The sequence below is a fragment of the Dipodomys ordii genome, unplaced genomic scaffold (assembly GCF_000151885.1).
Source record: "Dipodomys ordii isolate 6190 unplaced genomic scaffold, Dord_2.0 Scaffold82, whole genome shotgun sequence".
Taxonomy (NCBI): domain Eukaryota; kingdom Metazoa; phylum Chordata; class Mammalia; order Rodentia; family Heteromyidae; genus Dipodomys; species Dipodomys ordii.
In genome coordinates this window covers 11,225,214-11,250,784 of record NW_012267298.1, presented here as the reverse complement: position 1 = coordinate 11,250,784, position 25,571 = coordinate 11,225,214, and the positions used below count along the sequence as shown (strand labels likewise).

The 25,571-nt window shown below is 41.3% G+C and overlaps 1 protein-coding gene across 1 annotated transcript in view; it reads left to right on the top strand.

The window, feature by feature from the left end:
- Positions 1 to 25,571, top strand: part of Ptk2 (protein tyrosine kinase 2) — a 227,886-nt gene that overhangs the window by 31,577 nt on the left and 170,738 nt on the right. Inside the window, exon 3 of the mRNA XM_013025136.1 lies at positions 9,969 to 10,164. The gene's annotated coding sequence lies outside the window, so the exon portion shown is untranslated. The remainder of the gene's footprint in view (positions 1 to 9,968; positions 10,165 to 25,571) is intronic.

Sequence of the window (25,571 nt, the reverse complement as noted above, 5' to 3'; positions counted from 1 at the left end):
TGTGTGTGTGTGTGTGTGTGTTTTAAGAGTACAGAACTTAAGCAGGGAGAGTGTTCTTGTGTCCTCCCCCTACCCCCTGTCTTGGGGCTTGAACTCTGGGCCTGGACACTGTCCCTCACCTCTTCAGCTCAAGGCTAGCACTCTACCACTTGAGCCACAAAGCCACTTCTGGTTTTCTGGTGGTTTATTGGAGATCAGACTCTCATAGACTTTTCCTGCCTAGGCTGGCATTGAACTGTGATCCTCAGATCTCAGCCTCCTGAGTAGCTAGGATTACAGGTGTGAGCCACTAGGTGCCTGGTGGGAGAGTGTATTTTTAGAAAGAGAAAAATGAGGTTGGCCTTCTACTTCCAATTCAAATTATATATATATTTTTTTTAACTTCTTGATTTTTGCACATGTATCTTATATTTATCGGTCATGGGGCTTGAACTCTGGGCCTGGGTGCTGTCCCTCAGCTCTTCAGCTCAAGGCAAGCGCTCTACCACTTGAGCCACAGTGCCATTTCTGGTTTTCTGGTGGTTCATTGGAGATAAAGAGTCTCACGGACTTTCCTTCCCAGGCTGGCTTTGAACCATGATCCACAGATCTCAGCCTCCTGAGTAGCTAGGATTACAGCGTGAGCCACTGGCTTTCAGCCAGCAGTAAGAATTTCTTACACCATAGATAGGCCAATAAATTTGTGCTCCTGCTTTGGACAATAGTTCTCTATGCCTACTAAAATTAAACATACGGAGTTTGTGATCTGGTAGTTCCATTCCCAAGTGCATGTGTTGCAGAAAAAATGTGCATATGTGTCCAGGGTCCAGCCTTTGAGAGCGGCTTACACTACATATGGGTCTTCTCCCCATTACCCTATAGAGCTACTTGTTAATAATTACCAGCTAGATCTGCATGTGTATATTTGTGTTTTTGCACACATACACTAATGTGTTCAGGTTGACAGGTAGTAGGTACTCCCTTAATCGTGCTCAGATGAATGATTAGAAGATTAATGTTTTTAGTCTCTCGCTTTGAATAATTGGGAATAGTTGTAGTTAGTAGGATAGAGGTTTATGAATTTTATTAGCCAAGAATTTATATTTGAAAATAACAGAAACACACTTCTTACTTGCTAAAGTAAGAAGCAGAAAGTATCATTTTATGTAATTTGGAATTTGAGTTGGCTTCAGCTGTGCCTTAGGATACTAACATGTTTGCTTTTCCCTTTTCTCCTCCCTGGGACCCTTATATTGGAAAAACTTTCCATTCCCTGAGACCTAGGGATTAATGCACGTGTTAGTAGGTCTGTCCACTTCTACAGTGTGTAGTGGGCACAAGAGGTATCCTGTAATGACACCCACTGTTGGAGCAACCTAATAAAAGTGGGGTGCTGCCACTAGACAGAAAAATGATACCAGATAGGCCTCCCTGTAGGACTGTCAGGTTATACAGGGTATCAGTTCTGTGCCTCATGTTTCTACTCTGAGGAAAAGAAAATTCCTTGACTATAACATGTTCCCTTTCTATGGATAGTGCTTAAGGACACGAGGCTGCTTTGTTGGAGGTCACACTACATGTCGAAAAACTGCTTTTGAATAAAATTGTCTTAAATCTAGGAAACGTGGGTTTTCAGTTATGCAAGTAACTTAGTTTAAATTTGTCTAAATTAAGCACTTGCATTTGAAAGAGATTATCATTGCAGCTTACGTTAGCAATTGTCATTGTTAAGAAAAGTAGAACTTTTGCCCAAGAAGACCTAGGTATCAGTATTTGGTTTGAAGGTGACAATACAGGTAATTATTAAAAACCAGTAAAAAGAAAAACATTCTAAAGACAGTTGTTTTTAGAAGTGAACTTTACATGTAGAAAATAGAAGTAAGTTTCTAACAGATGGTCTAAACATTTCACCAATATGGCTGCAGAGACTGAACAAGCAGAGGCATGAAATTGCTATGTGTTTAAACTGGGTAGCCATTCGGCTAGGAGGCTGAAAGAATGCCCCTTTCCATGGTAGTTCCAGAGCCCTTAAGTCTTTGGGCCATTATGAGATCCTGGGCCTTTGCTTTTGGGAGTTTGAGCAGAGTGATGGTCAGAGAAGCTAGGAGGATGGTGCACCTGATGATAATGCTGGTTCTGGTTTGGGAAGCGAGTAAGAATGTGATGAGGTGAGTGTGTGTGTGGGCAGGGTACTGAGGTTTAAACTCTGGGCCTTGTGTTTGCTGGGCTAACACTGTATCACTTGAGCCATGCCTCCAGTCCTGCTTTTTAAAAAAATTAATTTACTTTATTGTTATTATAGAGGTGATGTACAGAGGGATTACAATTATATGAGTCAAGTAATTAGTACATTTCCTTTTTTTTTTTTGGGTCCAGTCGTGGGGCCTGAACTCTGGGCCTGGGCGCTGTCCCTCAGCTCTTCAGCTCAAGGCTAGCGCTCTACCACTTGAGCCACAGCGCCACTTCCAGCTTTTTTCTTTTTGCTTATGTGGTGCTGAGGAATCGAACCCAGGGCCTCTGGCATGCAAGGCATGTGCTCTACCACTGAGCCACCTTCCCAGCCCCCAGTTTTTTTTTTTAATGTTTTTATTGTAAAGATACTATACAGAGGGTTACAGTTACATGAGTGAGGTAATGAGTACACTTCCTCTTGAACATTGTTAGCCCCTCCATTGTTTTCCCCCTACCATCCCCTCCCTCCCTCCCTTCCCCGAAGTTCTTTTTTTTTTTTTTTTGATTGTGATTAAGTGATTACATAATTTCTAAGTCACAAGTTCATTCTAACTTTCCTGGAGCAAATTGTCTTCACAGTCTGTAATATATAACAGTGTTCACATGTTATACACCATACATGTGATCAGCAGCATGGGGATATTTAGTAGTGGTTCAACCAGATGAGCAGGAGTTCTTTGTTTCTTAAGTCCTGTTAGTTTTGTCGTATCACCTAACATTTTGGTTTAGCATCCACTTATCAGGGAGACCATGTACCGTTTGTCTCTTCGCTCTTCCAGCCCCCAGTTTTTTCTGTTTATGTGCACTGAGGAATCGAACCCAGGGACTGACACATGCATGCGAGGCAAGCACTCTACCACTGAGCCACATTAGGCCTAGTGGTAGGTTCCCATTACATGGTGCAGAGCAATCTAGTGTCCTGGTCTAGTTCTGTGTCAGGGGTAGGCGAATTCTGGGCTGGTGTCTATTTCTAGAAAGGCCGGGATCAGAGTTCCAGTGCCAGGCTCTTGTTTGAGCCAGTTCCTGGCTGACGGGCACCGTTGTGAAACTTTTCTGCTTCTGGGCTGCGGTCTTTTATTGCTGATGTGTGTAGCTGTCTGTGCTGGGTGGGGTCCCAGTGTTGTCCAGTCCTACTTTTTGCTAGTTATTTTGGAGATGGAGTCTGTTGAACTTATCTGCCTAGCCTAGTGTTGAACTCAGTTATCCCAATCTCATCCTGTTGAGTAGCTAGAATTACAGATGTTAGGTAACAGTACCCAACTAAGATTTTTGGGGGGGGGGAGGTCGGGGAGAAGAAGTGATATATTTTCAGTTAGTTATAATTTTATTTTTTAAGATGATGTTAAATAAGATTAGAACAAGAGATTGTTAGATTTCTTTTCTGTCATATTTCTTTTAAGAATTTTATTTGTTTGGAGATCTCAGTTGATTTTTTAAATTTCTTTCCAGTGATGGTGTCAAATGGAGGGCCTCACACATGCTGTGCCACTGAGTTATACCCTATTCAGGTTTTATTTTCCTTGAAAAAAAAATTACACTGCCACACAACTCGCCCAGATTATACTGTGAGACAATTTGGGAACCTTTCTATCACCCTCAAAAGAAGGGCCATGCCATGAGCAGTTGTCTGTTACCTCTTAGGCCTAGGAAACCACTAATCTACTTTGTCTTGTTACAGATTTGTCTGTTCTGGATATTTCACATAAAAGCAGTCATATATGTATCTGACTTCATACACATAGCAGATTATTTTCAGTGTTCATGTTGTGTGTGTATTTTATTCCTTCTTACTGCTGAGTAATATTGGACAATAAATAGTCTATATTTGCTTTTAGGACTTGCCAAAACCATGTCTGTTTTTTTCTGGCCTCTGGCAGTAGTCTTCTTTCTTTTTTTTTGTCTGTTGTGGGGCTTGAACTCTGGGCCTGGGCGCTGTCCCTCAGCTCTTCAGCTCAAGGTGAGCACTCTACCACTTGAGCTACAGTGCCACTTCCGGTTTTCTGGTGGTTTATTAGAGATAGGAGTCTCACAGTCTTTCCTGCCTGGGCTGGCTTTGAACTGCGATCCTCAGATCTCAGCCTCCTGAGTAGCTAGGATTACAGGCATGAGCCACCAGCGCCCAGCTTGGCAGCAGTTTTCTGTGGATAGCAGAACCCAGATTCTCGGCCTCTCTCTTATTCCTAGGACTGGCAAGTGAATACCAAAGGCAAAAGTTGTCTGCAGAATATCCTGCAGTTCTTCATTTTCAGAACTTTTAGCACCTCTTCTCACTGCCTTAGCAGCTCTCTGCTGCCTTCCGGCAGATGACTTGTATTTTAATCACTTTACTAGTTTTTCCAGAGGAAGTGCTGTTCTACTGCCAGCTGTTACTTGAATTCAGAAATCTCAAATCTATTTTTTTTTCCAAATCTATTTTTTTAATATAGTTAGGGGTGAAGTTTTGGTTGGAGGAAGGTCTTTTTTTAAAAATAAGACAGTTATTTACAAACCCTTCTCTCTTTTGTCATTTGCCTTGCTTTGATATGTATGTACCTGGTGTCCTGATGTGTTGCTGTGTCCTGGTGTGTTACTGGTGTGAATTGTAGTTACTCTTCTTGGGCAGAGTAACTGGATGAATGTGTGATATTGGCTGTATCACACCTATCTGTGGTCAACCACTGATTTTTACTAACATATTTATAATTTTTTGTTGTTGATTGTGGGCTTGACCTGTGGACCTGGGCTCTGTCCCTGAACTCTTCAGCTCAAGGCAAGCAATCTACCACTTGAACCACCGTTCCACTTTCGGTTTTCTGGTGGTTCATTGGAGATAAGAGTCTCATGGACTTTGCTTGCCTGGGCTGGCTTTGAACTGTGATCCTCAGATCTTAGCCTCCTGAGTAGCTAGGATTATAGCGTAGCGTTTCTTATTTAAAGTCCATACTTACTAATCCAAGAGTGTGTGTGTGTGTGTGTGTGTGTGTGTGTGTGTGTATTTCATGGTCGGAATATTTTGGGATCATCACCTACTTAGGTGTACCTATGGGTGTAGACTGAGGTGAGGTTGAGGAGGATGAGGCTAATGGGGGCTGGGACAAGGGTGAGGCATTTATATTAGAAGTACACCCTTGAGAGGTTACCCAGAAACTTGTTTAATACAAATAACAGTTTAATACTGGTTCTTCTCCCTCCCCCCTCCCCCCTTCCTTCCTGGCTCTTGATCTCAGGGCCTGGGTACTCTCTGAGTTTTGTTGCTCAAGGCTGATCCTCTATCATTTGAATTGTAACTCCACTTCTTTTTTCTGGTTCATTGGAGATAGGGCTAATGGGCTTTCCTGCCTGAGCTGGCTTCTAACAGTGACACTCAGAGCCCTACCTCCTGAGTACCTAGGATTACAGGCATGAACACTGATGCACAGCTAGTACTATATTCTTTAAAAATAAATGATGGAAATGAGTGGTGATGAGTAGGATTATTCACAGTGCACAACACTATACTGATTTTGTCTTCTACTTATTTTGGGCTTGATTTGCTCACCTGTTTCTGTTTTATGAAGGTCAAAACAGAGTCATTTCTATTTTTATTATATAATCACTTAAAGTTATAAAGTTTCCCTTAAAGTACTCTTTCAGGTGCATAATAAAGACACTAATGGTATATACTTACTATTTTCCCTCCCCCAAGCATTTTCTAATTTCTCTTTGAAATTGTTATTTGGCTTAGGATTATTTAGAAAGGTGTTTCACTTTTAAACACTAGTAACTTGACTCCATATTGTTTTAGCATACTTACTTTTTGTGTTCATTTATTGTTCTTTTTTATTTATTTTTTATTTTTGGGTCCGGTTGTGGGACCTGAACTCTGGGCCTGAGCGCTGTCCCTCAGCTCTTCAGCTCAAGGCTAGTGCTCTACCACTTGAGCCATAGCGCCACTTCCGGCTTTTTTCTTTTTGCTTATGTGGTGCTGAGGAATCGAACCCAGGGCCTCATGCATGCAAGGCAAGCGCTCTACCACTGAGCCAACTTCCCAGCCCATCATTTATTGTTCTTAACAGAAAGTACAACTACATGGCACAAAATTCAAGTAAGTATGTGCTAAGTCACACCTCCTACCTCTCTTAGGCTGTATTTTTTCCCCACTAAATTTTTTCTAGATGGAATTTCTATTCTTAATTGTGTAATCTCCTAAAGATGTTTTCTTCATATGCAAAAGCAAGAACAGATGTAGTTTCTTTTGCTTTACATTAGCATACCACTGTGTACACTCTTCTGTACTTTTTTTTTTTTTTTTGCTGGTCGTGGGGCCTGAACTCTGGGCCTGGGCACTGCCCCTCAGCTCTTCAGCTCAAGGCTAGTGCTCTACCACTTGAGCCATAGTGCCACTTCCAGCTTTTTCTGCTTATGTGATGCTGAGGAATCGAACCCAGGGCCTCATGTATGCAAGGCAAGCACTCTACCACTGAGCCACCTTCCCAGCCCCCTCTTCTATACCTTTTTTTTTTTGGTTCCGGTCATGGGGCCTGAACTCTGGGCCTGGGCGCTGTCCTTTAGCTCTTCAGCTCAAGGCTAGTGCTTTACCACTTGAGCCACAGCACCACTTCCGGCTTTTTTCTTTTTGCTTATGTGGTGCCTCATGCATGCAAGGCAAGTGCTCTACCATTGAGCCACCTTCCCAGCCCCTATGCTCTTTTTTTTTTTTTTTTTTTTAATACTTAACATTTTATCTTAAAAATGCCAGGGGCTGCCTAGCATGCATGAAGTCCTAGGTTCCATCTCCACTGTAATAAATACATTCATACATAAAAGAAAACTTGGATTTTTGAGTCGGGAGCTAACTGATCTGTAAAAATATGTTTATCTTTTCATTAATGAGTATTTCCAATGTCAGTGAAAAAAACTTTTTTAGAAAACACCACTTTTTATTTATTGCTTTTGTACTAATTAGATATTCTAAACTTTCTTTTATCCTTCTTGTTGAACATCCCGGTGGTTCCTATTCCTCAGTATTAAAAATAATCTATGAATTATTCAAGATTCAAACTGTCTTAAACCTTTAAGATGATTTGTTGGAGGTTTATTAGGTGGCTCTACCATAATCTTAAAGGAGTGTTCATGAGGGGTAGGGATCTGATATCTGTGCTTGCTTTGCTTGAGTTGTGAACTGCTTAGGGGCCAGAATTCTGTGCTAATTGTTTTGGGTCCCTGGTTCCCAAGGGTATAACTTCAAAGCCTCTTCAGCCTCGTAGTGTTTTCATTGTTTCCTGCCTTGGAACAGCACAATTACTGTTCATTATTTCCTGCTTATAAGGCAAAAAAAAAAAAAAATCATGGTGATGAAGTGGAAAAATAAGCTAGATTTCTCTGCTCCTGAAGTTCAAAACTTGTTTTTTGAGCAGTGTTAATTTTTTTTTTTTTTGCCAGTTGTGGGGCCTGAACTCTGGACCTGGGCACTGTCTCTCAGCTCAAAGCTCTACCACTCGTGCTACAGAGCCACTTCTGGCTTTTTCTGCTTATGTGGTACTGAGGAATCGAACCCCGGGCCTCATGCATGCAAGGCAAGCACTCTACCACTGAGCCACCTTCCCAGGCCTGAGCAGTGTTAATTCTAAATGAGCTACTTGTTTGCCTTTTTTTTTTGTTGTTGTTGTTCATTTTTTGGTACTGGGGTTTGAACTTGGGGCCTTGAATTTGCTAGGCTGGCATTTTGCTGCTTGAATCAAGCCTCCAGACCTACTATTTGATGGTTATTTTGGAGATGAAGGCTCTCACACTTTTCAGCCTGGATTTGACCTGCCATCCTCCAGGTCTCAGCCTCCTGAGTAGCTAGGATTATAGAAATGAGCCACCAGTGTCCAGCTTGCTTGCCTTTTGATATTTAAATTATGTTTAATATAAGCAAAACCTCTCTTTTAAAACATGTACAAATAGGTTGAAGCCTTGGTAAGTTTGGGTCGTTGCTCTGCCTCTAGCACTAGGAAATGTTTAAAATGTATGCAGCACTATCTTACAGATATTTGTCCTTTTAAAAATCAGTGAAAAATTGGGGCTGGGAAGGTGGCTCAGTGGTAGAGTGCTTGCCTTGCATGCACGAGGCCCTGGGTTCTATTCCTCAGCACCACATTAAACAGGAAAAAAAACCCTGAAGGTGGTGCTGTGGCTCAAGTGGTAGAGCGTTAACCTTGAGCTGAAGAGCTGAGGGATAGCACGCAGGCCGAGTTCAGGCCCACGACCAGACACCCTCCCCCCCCCCAAAAAAAAAAGTGAAAATTAATTGTACTGGAATTTAGCTTTGATCTCCTATGTGGCAAAGCAAAAATAAGAAGTAAGCCAGGCCCTGGTGGCTCATGCCTGTAATTGTAGCTACTCAGGAGACTGAGATCTGAGGATCACAGTTCAAAGCCAGCCTGGCAGGAAAGTCCATGAGACTCTTATATCCAGTAAACCATCAGAAAACCAGAAGTGGTGCTATAGCTCAAGTGGTAGAGTGCTCACCTTCATCTGAAGAGCTGAGGGATAGCTCCCAGGCCCAGAGTTCAAGCCCCACGACCACCACCACCAACAACAAAGAAGTGGTCATTAGTTAGAGTCTGTGGGGAAAAAAAACTACTATATGCTATATTACTAATACTCCATTAAGTATTCTTTTTTTTTTGCCGGTCGTGGGACCTGAACTCTGGGCCTGGGCGATGTCCTTCAGCTCAAGGCTAGCGCTCTACCACTTTGAGCCACAGCGCCACTTCCAGCTTTTTTTGCTTATGTGGTACTGAGGAGTTGAACCCAGGGCCTCATGCATGCAAGGCAAGCACTCTACCCCTGAGCCACTTTCCTAGGCCCTCCATTAAGTATTCTTAGTTGTGTAGGTTAGTGATAAGAAGCTTCTTTTGTTTTGTTTTGGTCTTGAGCCTGGAACTGTGGGCCTGGGACTGTATCTGAGCTTTTGTGCTCAAGGCTAGTGATCTATCACTTGACACACAGTTCTATTTTCAGCTTTTTACTGGTTAAGAATTTCTTGGGGGGCTGGGAAGGTGGCTCAGTGTAAGAGCGCTTGCCTTGCATGCATGAAGCCCTGGGTTCGATTCCTCAGCACCACATAAGCAAAAAGAAAAAAGCTGGAAGTGGTGCTGTGGCTCAAGTGGTAGAGTGCTAGCCTTGAGCTGAAGAGCTGAGGGACAGTGCCCAGACCCAGAGTTCAGGCCCCATGACCGGACCTCCCCCCCCCAAAAAAAAAAAAAAGTAAGAATTTCTTGGATTTTCCTGCTTAGACCTGCTTTGAAACTCAGTCCTCAGATCTGAGCCTCCTTATTAGTAGCCAGGATTATAGGTATGAGCCACTGGCTCCAGTTTTCTTCTTGCCCCTTACTCCCCTCCCCTTCCCCTTCCCTATGAAGTTAGTAATCCTAGCTACTCAGAAGGCTGAGATATGGAGATCAGAGCCAACCTGGGCAGGATTTCCATGAGACTTTTATCTCTTATTAAGCACCAGAAAAGCCAGAAGTGGAACTGTGACTCAAGTGGTTAATGTTAGCCTTGAGCAGAACAGTTCAGGAATAGGACCCAGGCCCTGAATTCAAGCCCCAGGATCTGCACAGGAAAAAAAATATGGAGCAAAGTTTTGCACAGAGAAGTGCTAACGTGTTTTAGCTCTAGTGTCGCTGTTGGGTGTTTTGTGGTTGGTCATGGTCAGTACTTGGAAAGGGCTGGGGTTGTCATTGTTCTTGTGTTACAAATACAGCAGTTGAGGTTCTGACTAGTGAAATGATTTTTTCTTTGTCCCACAGGTAACTGAACTTCTTTTCATCTTCCAGTCACAATTCAGTGCCTTCTCCAGCCTCCCACCCCCGAAATCCTCCAGCATTTCTGAAGGGAGGTATAGTAAATTGTTACAAAACTCTACAAGACGCGTGAATAGTGACAAAACTGCCACCTTTGGGAGTTTGTTGTACTGTGAGACCTGTTTGTTTCCTTTCAGAAAAGGTGATTATATCCTTAATTATGAATTATGACTAACACTATCTTAACTGTTATCAAGCCATAGTTTTTGTTGATTGACTAACATTTTCCTAAAAATTACCTGTTCTTATAGTGGAAGCAGTGAGACACCGTGGCAGAAGCGCATGCAGGAAGTTAGCTTGCTATAGGATACCAAGTGTTCCAAAGTTAGTGTGTGATTAGCAGTCATTAATTGGTGTTACTATATTATAAAAATGTTCAAGTTACTTAAACCTGTAATTCAGGATTAAAGCCAATTTAGAACTGTTAAAGGAATTAGAGTTATACATGTGTGATATGAACAGTACTTTTTATTTGCATTCCTCCTATTGGCTGACATAAAAGCATTTGTCAGTGTTTTGCTGTTCCAAGAAGTATTACCTTTGTGTTTGGGATTAAGGCAAACAGAAGTGTGTAGCTATATGAGAAATGGAAAGTAATTATATTTTTATGAACTACTCTTAGTGACCTTTATAAGCAATTTATTTCTTAGTTGTTGATTCCTGGTGACCTTCACATTTAAGGTTAGGTTTCTGTAGGTAAGCCAGATGGGGCAAAATTCTGTATAGCATTTGAAGGGGTTTGAAGTTCTCCATTCTTAATGATCTTGCTCTCAGCATTGTTTACTAGTCTAATGATTTTTTAAAAAACAAATGTGTTTTTACACTCTGTTTTGTAGTGGAAAGTCTAGGAGTCTGAACATACTACAGTTTTGTGACTTTTTAAAAATTATTAAATTAGTTGAGGGGGGATTTCAGAGACCCATGAGGAGGGACAGGCAGTTTAGAGGCCTTGAGGTAGGCAAAGAATAGTAGAGTAGGGAAGGCTGTGTGATGGTTGGAAGCCAGGATACTAGGGGTTATGAGAAGAAGAGGTTGAGATGTGGGTGTAGAGAAAAGAGCTATGTCATGGAGGGCCTGGCTGACCATTCTGAGTGTATTGGTACCTGTTGTGGGGATGTTTGGGTACTGTTTTGGAGATCTGAGCAGAGGAGTAAAGTAGTATGACTGCTGTTATTTATGTTATCAGTACATTGGCCAAGCTGAGGATAGAAACAGAGGAAGCAGGCTGGAGATATTAGAAGTACGCAGATACTGACTGTGTTCTAAGGTTAGGATCATAGGTTTTGCTGATACTGCATTGAGGTAGAGAGAGATAGAAAGTGAGTAGAGCATTAGGTGTGAGGCCTCAACAAACGATAATACCTTTCTTGTGAATTTTAATTGAATGAGTTTGCTTGTTGAGTAGGACCTACAGTTGCTTTTAATTAGGGTTATATGAATGAAACGTTTGATTTGAAGATTGAAGGAATGGTATAGTGAATTTCACAATAGAGATCTCTTTAAAAAATTTAGATTTTTTTTCTTACTGTGGTCTGTTTCTGCTTAAGATTTACTGGGTTAGGAACTTAGAAGCAAAATTTGTTTTTAATATTTAGCAAGAACAAAATAAGAGTAATCATATCACCAGACAGTTAGTACTCTGGCGCGTTGCTTGACTTCTGTCAAGTTTCCTCTTCTGTCAGAGAGGGAGGCAACTACTTTTTTGGGATTGTGTGACTGATTAAAGGCAGTTACTATAGGTATATCTTGTATACAATTACTCTTATTAGGGTATAGATTATTCCTTTTAATTGCTGGCAGTATCCTCTTCATCCTCTTCTGTTCTCCCTAGCTGTTGTCTGCTCCTGGTTCTCAGTGGCCTGATGGTTCCTCTGCTCAGTTTTCTCTAGCTCTGCTTCAGTCCTAGTGAGCACTTAGTGCCCTACCATCAATTTCTTTACTCTTTGGGCTGTAGGAATCAATGTCCTTTCCATCTTGCTTTTCCATACCCTCAAGATCTTGCACATTAGGAGGCAAGATGTTTGAAATGAATAAACTATGAGTTATTGGAAAGGTGGCAATAAAAGTCTCATCCACAGGTTGAAGTCAGAAACCGCCTCTTCCCCTTCCCATTCCTTTTCTCAAGGTTGTCCTTGTTTCCTTGCTTACTGTCAGTTCCTTAGCTACTTTGCCTGTGCCATTTCCTGCTCAGGTTGTCCTAAGGTGGTCTGGCTCAGAAATGCTCTGTGAGCAGAGTGGGAGGGCTGATGTGGTGCAGAGACCCTGGCTGAGCATGTGGATTCTTCCTCCCAGCAGAACCCTCTATCCAGAATTCGTGTTCTTACTGAGGGTCATTCAGGTTTTGGTCTGGCTTATAAGATAGGGCAATTAGATGCAATCAGCTGCCTGAGGATGCAGAACATAGCAGATGACTAGTAGAGGTAGTTTATGTTGTTCACCTTTGGAGAGTCATAATAAATTCCAGATCCAGCTATAGTTCCCAGTAGTTGGCTTGGATTACTTGTGCAGCTGTTGGTCTATGGTCTAGGTTAAATTCCACACTGCACCCCTGGGGTGAAGCAGGTGGCTACCTTGCTTGGTGTGTTACTCCTTTGAGGAAGATAATAGTCCTTCATTGTCCTGTCTCTCTTCAGTAATGGTAGAGCCAGGGGTGCTTTCTGTGAGTTCTGATTGCTGTGTTTGTGTGCCTTTGGTCTTCTACTCCAATTGGTAGTGTTGCTTGGAGTCAGAGCCTGTGCTTGGGAAAACTGCTTTTTCAGTGAAGCTCAGATATCCCTGGAGCTCTGTCATTGGAGCCTGGAAGACAAAGGCATCTATTAGCAAGGGTGGAGCTGGACCTGAGGCAAATAGTCCTGGCATTGTTGGGTACAAACCTATCTCTTTACTCTCAGCCTTTGTTCAGGTCTTTTTTGTTTGTTTATATGTCAGTTGTGGGGCTTGAACTCTGAGCCTGGCACTTTCCCTCAGCTTCTCAGCTCTTCAGCTCAAGGCGAATGCTCTACCATTTGAGTCACAGAGCCACTTCCTGTTTTCTGGTGGTTTATTAGAGCTAAGAAGAGTCTCATGGACTTTCTTGCCCAGGCTGACTTTGAACCGTGATCCTCAGATCTCAGCCTCCTGAGTAGCTAGTAATACAAGCATAAGCCACCAGTGTCTTGCTTATTTAGGTCTTATATTCAAAAGCTAGTGAAATTGTGGCTGGTAATGTGGCTTAATGGTAGAGTGCTTGCCTAGTATGCATGAAGCCCTGGGTTCTATTCTTTAGCACCACGTAAACAGAAAAAGCCAGAAGTGGCATTGTAGCTTATGTGGTAGAGTACTAGCCTCAGCGACAGTGCCCTGAGTTCAAGCTCCAGGAGTGGCAAAAAAAAAAAAAAAAGTTAGTGAATTAATAAATAGAGCTTTTCCTTTTGCACACAGATAAGGGAAGTTCTCAAGTTATGTTTAGGTTATTGGTTTGTACAGCTAACAAAATCACCCATCTATTAGGAGAGCTGTAATTATATTGAACTTCAGTGTGTATTATATATGATCAAATAACTAGGCACCAGGAGCCTAGTTACTTACTCTCATGCTAAAATGGGATGTGTTCAAATAGATGAATTTTTTTGGGGGGGGGTCCAGTCGTGGGGCCTGAACTCTGGGCCTGGCCACTGTCCCTCAGCTTTTCAGCTCAAAGCTAGCGCTCTACCACTTGAGCCACAGCGCCACTTCTGGCTTTTTTTCTTTTTGCTTATGTGGTACTGGGGAATCGAACCCAGGGCTTCATGCATGCAAGACAAGCGCTTTACTACTGAGCTACCTTCCCAGCCCCTAGATGAATTTTTATCATGACTTTGACTCTCTGAACTTGAGTAAAGAAAGAAAGTTGCTTTGTATTTAAAAAAAAAAAAAAAACTGCTGATACAGCCGGAAGGTATTTTTCTGTCCTGGCTTCCTTAGTATGAGTTTATTTCTTATCTTTTGAAGCAAGAAAAAGAAATCTTACATCTTGGCTCTCAAAATTCCTTAAGAGAATTTTAAAAGAAATTGGCTACCTCAGCTTCTTGTCTATATTTTCTGGGTAGTTTTATACATTTACAGATTTATTTGTGAAAGTATCAAGAAAAACATTTTACTTCACAGATGTTTTGGTTCCTATAAAGATTTTTTTAAAAGATCTTTTTAATGGTGATCACGTGTTTGCGTCTCCCCCTCCCCCCCAGAATTTTATTTCATGAAGTTAATTATTCTAACGCTAAGGTCAGAATTAGGTTGATATGACTTTGAAGAAATGGTTTAGGAACCATTTTCAGACACAATCTGGGTCAGACTTGATTTGCAGCTCATTCAATTTTAGAGTTGACTGTCATTTTGTAAACAGAAGTCTGCTGGATGAATTGAACAGAAGGGCGACATTAGCATATTCATAAGGTGCTGGCTACTGGCCTTCTTTTCTCCTCCCTCTTCTTTTCTCTTGTCTCTCTCCTTCCCTGAATGAGTCTAGGAACAGTCCCCCAGGGTGGCATGACGAGGTGGTTTCGTTCTGTTCACTGGCTTAATCTGGCCAGATCGGTCTGTGTTTCAGATTGCGGAAGCAGAAGATTCGTTATCTGAGAGGCATCCTTCAAGCTGCTGGAAATTGTTACAGAAGGAACACTTCCCAAATTTTGCTTCAAGCTCTGAAAAGGAGCACACTGGGGAAGCTTAGTCTCGCGTTGGATCAAGTAAATGCTGTCGGAGTGATGAACGGGGACTTTGTGTGCGGACTCCTGGCTTGATCTTGATAGGATTGGGTGTATGTTGTTGGAACTGGCAGGCCAAGAGGCCCTGAAACCAGCAGGTGCCATCTGTATGGAGAAAAGCGGCTGTAGTCCATTTCCAATGTGTTGGGCCAAAGGTATAAACAACCTAAAAAATCTGTTCAGTTTATGTTTTACTTTGTTTTTTTCATTAAGAAGGAAGATAAAGGTTTTCAAAATTGATTTATTACAAGTAGATTTAAAGTTAAATTTGAGAAAACTATGGAAGTTGTTGTGATATGGTTTTACAATATAGCCGTAAACCAGTTAGATAGCTTTTTGAATAGTAAGAAAAAGTTTTGTTTTGTTTTTTAAGTGACTTAAGCCTGCCTTCTCAGGTCTCTTATTTCTTGTAAATTAAGTGTTTTCCCTTTTACTCCCTACCTATTCTGTGCTGTGAAAAAACAAAGTGGCTAATTTTAACCGTACAGGACTGTAGGAAAAACAGCATGGATTTTCTTATTTAAAATTCTTTTTTTTTTAACTCAATATAAAGGTTTATATTTCATTTGAAGGTACATTATTTAAGATGTCAGGAATACTGGGAGTAAACAATTTTCTATTTTACTGTTAGAATTTTCATTGATTTAAGGTAGGTCATTTTCATTGTAATATTCAAGATAGTGTTGGAAAACATAAGTTGAAAAATGCCATATAAATAGTGCATGCATTAAAGCAAATTTAGCTTGAAGTAATTTTGCTTAAAGTAGTAGTGGATATTTAAGCTGATACAGTCCTTAACAAAATATTTAATAAAGATATTGTTATATAACATATTTAAATATCACGCCAATCTAGACAGGATTTTGCCCTTGGGCAAAAAAAATGCCCTGTAGGGCATTTTTCAGTTTAGGGCTTATTCAATTTAGTTTTTAGGTTAAAATTTTCAGTATCACTAGAATATTGGATGTATTACTATCAAACTGCAGTTCCAACACTGGATATGTTTTCAGTAGTTAAGCTGCCTTTGTCATCTGTTACTTCTTTTTTAGGCTTATGAACATAAAGCACATGATATTAGAACTATTATAGAATGATGGAATATGAACAAAACACCTGTCGTTTTATTACATAATTAGATATTCAAAGTAAAGATTTTGCTGAGTTAAATTGAAACTTTAATTTTAAAAGGTATTTTGGCCTTAGGATCATGTTATAATTAAACACAACTGGTTACTGTAAGTTATTGACAGCTATGATCTTTTCGTATACTTAATGGGGTTTGTTTGCATAATGCTAACTTGAGTGATAGCACTGATCATTAATAATATGGCTCTTGGATTTCTTTCATAAAACCTGGCAAGATCCCAGATCTGTGAACCCAGGAACAACAGGATATTGAATAATGTGGACTTTAGCAGAAAAGAACATTGTTTTGGCCTGCCACAAAACAATTTATCAAAGCAACTTATTTTTCAAGTATATTTTAGGCTGTTGGAGAAAAGGGGAACAGCTGTCTGTTCTGTTAGCTGAAATACGTATTTTATATAGGGCCAAGACTGGGCAAGGGGAGCAGAGCTCTCCATGTAGATGGTGGAAAACAGTGGGGATGTATGTGTAACACAGGAGCAAACCATTCCTTTGGACAGATGGTTTTGCTCTGGGCGGTTCAAGCTAAAAACTTGTCATATCTCCAAGTTCAGGACTGAGCACATGCCTCCACAGTGATAGCCTCGCATAGCTATCTTTAAACTTCTTCTCTGCCTGCTCATTTTACCCTGTTGTGCCAAGACAGAAAGCTAAGAGACCTGTTTTTATGCTTGTTTTTGCCTTTGTGATAAAGACAACGATGGGTAGTGTGTAGGAATTGTTTGAGTTGTTTCAAGTATAAGATGTACAATTTGTAGATAAAGATAAAGTAAAAAGCTAAAATTGAAAGAATATAAAAATCTCTATCTGCAGTTAGACATTCTAAGCCATGCATTTGATTCTATCCGCAACATTAACCTAAAAAAAAACATAGCAGTGTCCCAGTTTTTAAAAGACATAAAATTCTTACCAGGACAGGCTAAAAATAGTGCACAGACCTATATTTGTATACTTTGAAATTAAACCTTTCAGATATCCTTAAAGCACAAGGGGGTAGGGTGTCTTTTCTGTAACAATGCACTATTGAAGAATTTACTTTGGATCTCACCCAAGAATATTATATTTTCAAGTTTTTTTGATATTTCAGTTTATTGTTATTATCTTTAAATAGTTGTACAAAGGAGTTTCAGTTCGACACGTCAGTTTGAGTACAGTGCATCTTGCTTAGTGTCACTCCTTCCATCATCTATCTCCTGACGTTTTCTAGTTCCATTTTCACTTATGAGCATTGGGTTTTATGACTATATTTGCCCTCCATCCAGCCACTGCCCCATCTCCTCAAGCAAGACATGTTTCAGCTTCCTGGTATTCAGTTTGTTAAATTGTTCAAAGGGCTTATATCATGGGAGTCCTCCCCTGCAGATAAACCAGTTGTCAGTTTGATTGTATTTGTTCTGTATTTGTTCTCATATATGTTTATTGATCTAACTTCCACATGTGAGAGAAAACATGCTTTTGTTTCTCTGAGTCTGATTTACTTCACTCAAAACAATATTTCCCGGGTCCTTTTATTACCTGTAAATGACATAATATTTTTTCCTAATGGCTGAATAAAATGCTGTGTGTGTGTGTGTGTGTGTGTAAAACACACACACATAAATAGTTATCATATATATACTTATCTAATATCAATCACATATTCTTTATCCATTGATTGGTTGCAGGGCAATTGTGCTGTTTTTATAACTTAGCTGTGGTGGATACTGCGGCAGTGAACATGGGTGTGCTGGTGCCTTTTTTTTGGTGTCTTGTTATGCAGTCTTTTGGGTAAATGCTCAGGAATGGTATCACTAGATCATAAGGTACTTCTATATTTTGTTTTTTGAAGAATCTCTATATTGATTTCCATAGTGTTTGCAATAGTTTACATTCCCACAGAATACTGTGGTCCCCCTCCTCCATTCATGTTAGCATTTGTGGTTCATAATCTTCATAATTGAGCATTCTTACTACAGACTCAGTGTTGTTTTGACTTTCCTTTATGACTAGAGATGCTGAGTATTGTGTGTGTATCTTATCTATCTATGTATCTATCTATGTATCTATCTGTCCTGGGGCTTGACCTCTGGGCCTGGGCACTGTCCCTGCGCTCTTCAGCTCAAGGTGAGCGCTCTACCACTTGAGCCACAGTGCCACTATGTGTGTGTGTGTTTATTGGCTATTTTTTACTACTTTTGCTGACAATTGTTTGTTTAGATCCTTTGTCCATTTACTAATTATTTAGGTTGTTGATTCTTGGAGTTTTTTGAGCTCTTCATATATTCCGGGTAGTAGACCCTTGTCAGATATCTGGCTGGCAAAGATTTCCCATTCTGAGACTATCTTTTTAGCTTAATGTCTTTATCTTTGGCTGTGCAGAAGTTTTTAGGTTGGTATAATCCCACTTGTCAATTCTCCTATTTGCTGAGCCTTTGGAATTCTACTCAGAAAGTTCCTGCCTATGCCAATAAGTTCTAATGTTTCCCTTACTCCTTCCTGTGAGGTCTTTCATCCACTTCAAATTGTGACAAGGTGATTGTCAGGGATAGCGTGCATTTAAATGTATCTTTTCCTAGGCCTAAACATTGTTTTAATTCAGGGCATTGAATTATGTAAATGTTTGCAGCTTAAGAGTGTGGAAAACTCTGCTTGTAGAAATCTTCATATCAATATGTACATTGTTTGATTGTTGTTGTTGTTGTTGTTGAAAGGCTGTTCAAGAGGTATTGCAGATTTGGTTACTAGAAATAAATGTGTTTTCTGATTTGTTCTATTTCAGTAGTAGATAAGATAAGATTACATATACTTTTGTTTTGGTCTATCATGGGGCTTGAACTCAGGGCCTGAGCATTGTCCCTGAGCTTTTTCTTTTTCAAGGCTAGCACTCTACCACAGAGCCACAACTCCACTTCTGGTTTTTAGGTGGTTAATTGGAGATAAGAGTCTCAAGGACTTTACTTGCCTGGATTGTCTTTGAACCATGATCTTCAGAGCTCAGGCTCTTGAGTAGCTAGGGTTAGACGTGAGCTTTGAGTGTACTATTTATTAGGAGTTTATTTTGTGATGTGCTTCCTATGGTTAAGTCCATACTTTATACAATTTAAAATTGTCAGCTAATTTGTCCATGTAAATAGCTCTATATTCAGTTCATTTTTTAAAAAGAGTTTAGTGGTCAACTTTTATTTATTTTTTTGTTGGTCCTGGGCCTTGAACTCTGGGCCTGGGTGCTGTCTCTCACTCTTTAGCTCAAGGCGAGCGCTCTACCACTTGAGCCACAGCGCCACTTCTGGTTTTCTGGAGGTTAATTGGAGGTAAGAATCTTAGGGACTTTCCTGCCCCGGCTGGCTTTGAACCGGGATCCTCAGATCTCAGTCTCCTGAGTAGCTAAGATGACAGGAGTAGCCACCGGTGCCTGGCTTTGTTGTTGTTTGTTTTTGTCGGTCATGGCATTTGAACTCTGGGCCTGGGCGTTGTCCCTCAGCTCTTCAGCTCAAGGCTAGCGCTCTACAGCTTGAGCCATAGCACCACTTTTGGCTTTTTCTGTGTATGTGATGCTGAGGAATCGAACCCAGAGCCTCATGCATGCGAGGCAAGCACTCTACCACTGAGCCACCTTCCCAGCACTAATGGTCAACTTTCTTGGTACCTATATTTGTATTATTCATATGCATCTGATACCTTGCATAGAGGAGCCTGTAATCTTCTTAGTGAACATACTGGACCCTCATCTACCTAGTTCATGCTGTAGGATAACAGGTGGGACATTGAGAAGCTGAGAAAGGTTAAGTCACTTGACAATAATTATTTAGATCATAAAAGAATGAGCTAGTTCTGAATGGTGGAAATCTGACTCCAGGGTACATATTTTTAATCTTGCTAACCACACCACAGTGGAAGGATGATTGGGTCATAGCAGAACATCTAATTTATTTAGCTTTTACAAGCATATATAAGAACTAGGCCTGCTGTCTTCAGCTATTTTTCATTCAAGAAATATTTATTGAGCACTCAGTATGTGCTGAGCCCATTGTCAATCCCTGGCAAATGCTGAGTAAAGGACAAAAGATTCTAATTCCATTGAGTTAGTGTTCTGCTAAATAATAAAAAAGAATGGTGCCAGCAATTCTAGCTACTTACCAAGTGAAAATGGGGAAGATAGCAGCTTGAGGTCACTTTGGACAAAAAGTTCATGAGACCCCCATCTCAATAAGTACCTGCATATGGTAATACGTGTCTGTTATTCTAGCTGTGCTGGATAAGAAGCCTAAATAGAGCCATGGTGCGGGGAGGGGAAAGACCCTGTCTCAAAAATAACCACAGCAAAAAAAGAGCCAGAGGCATGGCTAAAGCAGTAGAGCACCTGCTGGCCATTGTGAAGCTATGAGTTCAAACGGCAGTTATCTATCTCACCCCAGTTTCCCCCCTCCTCCAAAAAAGAATAGTAAATTGTGTGGTAGAAGGTGATAAATGCCATAGTGGACATATGGTCAGATGACAGTCATAGCAGGTAGGCTGCCTGGTGACACTGCAGTACACCCAGTCCTGAAGGAAACAAGGAGTTAACCTGGTGTGTCTCTGTGGGTATTTGAAAGAAGAAAGTTCCAAGTTGGATGTGTGGCAAGAGTTGTAAAGGGAGACAGGCAGCATGGCTGAACAAAGTGACTAGGGATTAGGCCCTCTTCCTGACTCCTGCCTGCCCTGCTGCTGTTATCAGAGCCCCAGGCATGAGGTGTAAGCCGCGGAACAGTTCTAATCCACATTTCTTTAAAAGGACTTAGTGAGAGAAACAATTGTTTTTTTTTTTTTTGTTTCCCTGTTCTGCTTGTCTCAGCAGACAGATTTGGCTCTGACATCTTAACAGAGACTGTGGTACACTTTCCCTTCTCATTTGTTTTGGATATTAACAATATCAACCTCTCACCTACACTGATGGGGCGGGCTCAGGCAGTGGGAGAGTAGTGTGGACTGGCATTGGGGGAGTGCCAGGGGGGGTCCTGGAAAGCTAGCAGGCCCAGGGTGACCTCCCTCAGGCTCCTGCAGTCAGTGTTGGCAACAGAGTAAACCCAGACTAAGCCACCTGAGGTCCCACTGGGTAGCCAACATGGAACCCAACCATTGCAGTGCCATACGCCATGCCCCCCCCCCCCCCGGGCTCTACCTTGTTTAATAGAGGTTTGATGTATTCTGTTTTTGGGTAAAGTAGAATTCTTTTGGGAGGTGAGTGGGAAGGGTTTGCTATGTAGCCCTGTTCTGTAACTTGAGACCTTCTTGCTTCTGCCTCTTGAGTAAAGTAGGAATGAACTGAGGTGTTTGATGAACACCTACCAACTGGCCCCATTCAGACTTCAGTTGGTCTTGTGCTGGACACTGGGGCCAATAGGATGTTTCTTTTTTCTTTTTTTTTTGTCGGTCGTGGGGCTTGAACTCTGGGCCTGGGTGCTGTCCCTCAGCTCTTCAGCTCAAGGCGAGCGCTCTACCACTTGAGCGCTGTAGCGCCACTTCCCATTTTCTGGTGGTATATTGGAGATAGGAGTCTCACGGTCTCTCTAGCCCGAGCTGGCTTTAAACCGCGATCCTCAGATCTCAGCCTCCTGAGTAGCTAGGATTACAGGCGTGAGCCACCAGCTCCTGGCTTCTTTTTTCTTTAGTAGGAAGTTTCTTTACATGAGCTCCTATGTCTTTTCTCTGGAGCTTCCCATAGGAGCTTTCTCCCCTTGCTTGCTGCCTGTAACTTCTTCATTTGCTCATGTAACAATCCCTCTTCTCTTTTCTTGCACAGGGTAGGGTTCTAGAGTCCATTTTAGACAGCCTTCCATTTGGAAAGTGGATTTAAGGAGATCAGATGAGACAGTTAGCATGAAGGGACGGGCCATGTTTGAACATCTTGTCATTGTACTGGTTGAAGGAGGCTACTTTAAAGTGAGTGACCTGTGCCAGGTGGTGGTAGATCACACCTATAATCCTAGTCACTCAAGTGGCTGAAATCTGAGGATAGCTGGTTAAATCCAGCCCTGGTAAGAAAGTGTGTGAGACTCTTACCTCCAAATAATCACCAAAAAAGTCGGAAGTGGAACTGTGGCTCAAGTGGTAGAGTACTGGCCTTTAGCATAAAAGCTCAAGGACAATGCCTAGGCCAGAGTTCAAGCCCCAGGACCGCCCCCCCCCCCCATACACACGGAAAGTGATCAGAGAGTGAATTGTCAAAGAATAGGAAGTCTCATGGGTAAGTGTGCTGTGAGGGGTGACCCAGGAATGTACTGTAAGAAAATAGAATCTTTGAAGCTGTGGCCAGGTACAGTTGTCCCTTAGGACTCATGGGGAGCAGTTCTAGGACCTCCTTGATACTCAAACCCAAAGATGCTTATGTCCTTGGTATAAAATAGTATTTGCATATCACCTATGCATGCCATCCTGGATACTTTAAGTCCTCTCTAGTTACAATAGAAATGAGATATAAATAGTTGTTTAATTGTAGTGTTTAGGAAATACAAGGAAAAGAGGATTTGTACATATTTAGTACAGACGTATTTTTCTTTCTGTATTTTCAATTTGTAGTTGGTTGAATTTGCAGGTGCTGAACCCTTGACACAGGCTTCTTATGAAGGATGTACATGGACACCCCCACCCCGTTTGCATTTTCATTATTTTCCTACTGTTTCAATAAACCTTACTGAGATTCCTTCGAAGGTTTTTTTTTTTATATCATATGTAGTATAATAGGTGTAAAAAGTCAGAAACATTTCAGTTGTAGATTTTATTTAGTTTACATGTTTATTCTGAACATTTTCAATAAATTCTAGTTCATTTTCTATGTTTAGTTATAAGATAATACTGCAGAACAATATTTTAACTATTTTTCTTTCATCTAAAGAAGTATTTGGGAAATCTTGTCACCATCACAGTAGAAGTGAGTAAGGGTCAAGCACAGACTCAGCCTGGCTCATAGTCCTCATTTCATGATTTCATGACCTGGGGCTGTGTCATGCATGGCAGGCCTCTTACCCAGCTGTCCATCTAGTCATACTTTGGCCTACTTTTTTTTTTTCTCTTACAGTATATTAGCTGCTATATGTGTTTTTAGTGGCCCCAGATGGCATGGATCCCACATTGTAGGTTGGGAATGCCCTTTCAGAACAGAAATGCTTGTATTTGTGCACTGAAGAACCAGTATCCTCAGATCTTGGCTTCCTTAGTACCTAGGATTACAGGTATGAGTCGTCTGCACCCAGCTGAGAATACTTTTAAAGTCAGTTAATGACTTTATCAAGCCTAGAACGCAAGGATCCGTTAGTATTAGAAATTCCTAGTGAGCTTTTTTTTTTTTTTTTGGTCGGTCGTGGGGCTTGAACTCTGGGCCTGGGTGCTGTCCCTCAGCTCTTCAGCTCAAGGCTAGCGCTCTACCACTTGAGCCATAGCACCACTTCCGGCTTTTTCTGCATATGTGGTGCTGAGGAATCGAACCCAGGGCCTCATTCATGTGAGGCAAGCACTTTACCATTGAGCCATCTTCCTAGCCCCTGCCCTATCTCTCTTAAGATAAAAAGGTTAGGTACCAGCACCCTTGATTGTTTCCTATGAAACAAAGTGAGAACTACAGGTGTAGCAAGCTCAGCATCAGTTTTTCGCCTTGGTCTGCATGCCCCTTTCCAGGAAACCATTTGCTTCTTTCCCCCTTTTTTTTGGGGGGGGTCTAGTCGTGGGGCCTAGTGCTCTACTACTTGAGCCACAGCGCCACTTCCAGCTTTTTTTTTTCTTTTCGCTTATATGGTGCTGAGGAATCGAACTCAGGGCCTCAGGCATGCAAGGCAAGCACTCTACCTCTGAGCCACCTTCCTAGCCCTGCTTCTTTGCTCTTAAGCTGGACAGTCAACTAAGGAAGTTAGAGTTGGAAAGTGGTTGGTAGCTTAGTGTTGGTACTGCCACTACTTAATAGTCCAGGGCAAGATAATGGTAGACATTTACTGCTAGCATGTAGAGATCTTTTCATTGTTGTTGTCTGGTGGTACTGGTATTTGAACTCAGGGCCTTGTACGCTTGCTAGGCAGGTGCTACACCTGTGAGCCATGTCTCCAGTCCCATGTAGAAATCTTTGCAGCAGTTTCACAGCAAGTTTATATTTAGTTTTAATAGTTCTTTTTTTAAACTTTATTTTTTAGAAGTTGCTTTTCATTATTTTATAAAAGCATATGTTTGTGATGTTTGTGACAGGCTGGAACTTAAGACAGATTTTTATCACTGTTGAAAATTACTGATGTAGTGGCTCTGTGGCTCAAGTGGTAGAGTGCTCGCCTTGAGCTGAAGAGCACAGGGACAGTGCCCAAGCCCAGAGTTCAAGCCCCATGACCGACCAACAACAACAACAAAAAGTTCTAGAATGAAAATTACTGATGTAAGCCATATAAAAACTGTTTCTGGTTTTATAATGTTTTTATTTCCTCATTGAAAGCATTTTGAAAAACACTTTTGTAGTGTGCAAAAGTAGCAGGACTGTGTGCTTGGTTAATTGGAAAAGATTAAAGGATAAAATTGGCAGTAGGTGCCAGAGGGTTGCAGCAATACACAGAGCCCTGTGAAGGAAGGACTGCCTGTGCTGCAGGGGCTGGCCGGCTCTTCATTCAGAAGCAGCGGCGTGGCAGCTCCAGGTCAGCTTTATTGGAGGTCCAGAAACTAGTGCAGGATCAACAAACACAGACAGAGATCTAAGACCATTTCTCCTACTGACTACGCTGGTCTGACTAGGGATGCAGCCCAGATGCCAGGTTCTAAGAGCCTCCAGACGAGCAAGGAAAAAAAATATGACCACCCTAACAAAATCAGTTCCAGAGATACCTGCAAGACTTGATGGCAAATATGTAGTCATGTGACAGTTCTTAGCACAAACAGTATTTTGTCAAGCATATGAAATATTGAACTATAAAACAGTCACATTCTATGATAGAAAAATGTTTCACCTTGGTAACATTGTAACAGAGGTTTATCTTTTTAAAAAGGCTTTGGCCTACTTTTTGAAGGCAGTAGGATTTTACCAACTAGAGTTTTGAGCTGCAGAAGTGTATTTGGATTTTGTTATAGTTTCAGTCTGTTCTTAGGCTTTTTCTTCGCTAGTATACTGTTTTTTCTGGCCATGTTTTTGTTTTTGTTTGTTCTGTTTTTCCTTTGTGTTGGTAATGGGGTTTGAACTCAGGGCTTAGGTGCTGTCCCTGAGCTTTTTGGCTCAAGCCACAGCTCTACTTCAAGTTTTTTGGTGATTAATTGGAGATAGAAGACTCTCACAGACTTTCTTGCTTGGGCTGACTTCAAACCATGATCCTCAGATCTCAGTCTCTTGTGTAGGCAGGATTACAGATATGAGCCACTGGCTCCTGGCCCTAGCTCTGATTTTTTTTTGACTTTTTTTTTTTTTTTTTGTGTGTGAAAATACTGTACAGAGGGGTTACAATTACATGGGCAAGATAATGAGTACATTTCTTATCAACCACTGTAGCCGCCTCCTTTGTTTCCCCTTTCCATCCCTTCCCATCCTCTCTCTGCCTCTCTAGCTCTGATTGTATAGTTCACATTTCTACATACTGTTCTTGAATTTTTGGTTTCCTTGCTTTTATATAAATAGTCTCCTTTAACTTGGTTAAGGGGTATGTGTGTGTGTGTGTGAGAGATGAAATTTTTTTTGGGGGGATCTGGTTGTGGGGCCTGAACTCTG